A 1612-nucleotide genomic window follows, 5' to 3' on the forward strand; every position below is an offset into this window, starting at 1 on the left:
GATTCAATTTGCTAATATTTTATTTAAGATGTTTGCATCTATATTTGTAAATGAGATTAGCCTGCAGCCTTCTTTTTTTGTGCGTGCTCTCTTTTGTCAGGTTTATTTAGTTTTGTAAATGAGTTGGAAGGGCCTCTAGTTCTGAAAATAGTGTGGATCAGATATCCCCAAAATCCTCCTGCCACAAATGCCTGGAAATGCTCAATACAATATAACAAATACTTGAGCCTACAGAATAGTAGAGAAAACTTCCAGGGCCAAGAAATAAAGCAGGAACTGAAAACCAAAGAGATAAGCACATGACCCGTCACTGCAGCTGTCCAGGGAAAGGAGAGAGAGCGTGTTTATACCCACCCAGGCACAGGAGACAAGGCTTTGAGTGTGAGTCAGATGAAAAAGCCAGACCTGACATCCCTGTGGCTTGTGTTCTCAGGGAAGGGTAGACTTGGGAAAAAAACCTGTCTTCTGGTATAGGAAGAGGAGAGAGAAAATACGGAGAATCAGAGAAACAGCATTGAAGGAGAGAGTGAGAATGATCCAAGATTGATTTAAAATAGTCATAATTCACCAATAAACACACAACTCACTCATTGTTAGGAAAATACAAATCAAAACCACAATGAGATTCCGCTTCGCACCTGTTATGATGGCTACTATCAAAATACAGAAACTTGCTAGGCGCAGTGGCTAACGTCTGTAATCCCAGCACTTTGGGTGACCAAGGCAGGTGGATCACTTCAAGCCAAGAGTTCAAGACCAGCCTAGCCAACATGGTGAAACCCCCATCTCTACAAAAAAATAGAAAAATTAGCCGGGCATGGTGGTGGGCACCTGTAGTCCCAGCTAGAGGCTGAGGCATGAGAATCACTTGAACCTGGGAGACAGAGGTTGCAGTGAGCTGGGATCATGACACTGCACTCCAGCCCTGGGTGACAGAGTGAGACTCCGTCTCAAAAAACAAAACAAAAACAGAAATTAACAAACATTGACAAGGATGTGGAGGTTTAGCTGCTGTGGAAAACAGTATGGCTGTTCCTCAGAGAGTTAATAGAACTACCTACCATATGATTCCATAATCTCACTTCTAAGTACAGGTCCAAAATAACTGAAAATAGGATCCCCAAGAGATATTTGCACACTCAGCTCAGGGTCTCACTCTGTCATCCAGGCTGGAGTCCAGTGACACAATCTCAGTTAACTGCAACCTCCACCTCCTGGGTTTAAGCGATCCTCCTGCCTCAGTCTCCCAAGTGTATCTGGGATTATAGGTGCACGCCACCATGCCTGGCTAATTTTGGTGTTTTTGGTAGAGATGGGGTTTCACCATGATACTCAGGCTGATGCTGATCCACCTGCCTTGGCTTCCCAAAGTCCTGGGATTACAGGCATGAGCCACGGCGCCTGGCCTGCAAGCTCACCTTCATAGCAGCATTATTCAAAACAGTCAAGAGGTGGAAGCAGTCTGAATGTTCATCACCAAATGAATGAATAAACAAAACGTGGCATTTATATAGCATGGAATACTGTTCAGCTTTAAAAAGAAAAGCTTTTCAAAGCCTTATATAGGAAGGAAATTATGACATGTAGACATCATGGGTGAATCTGGGGACAT

This window comes from Aotus nancymaae, unplaced genomic scaffold (genome assembly GCF_030222135.1).
Source record: "Aotus nancymaae isolate 86718 unplaced genomic scaffold, 86718_ANA_hifiasm-v0.15.2.pri h1tg000003l, whole genome shotgun sequence".
NCBI lineage: Eukaryota > Metazoa > Chordata > Mammalia > Primates > Aotidae > Aotus > Aotus nancymaae.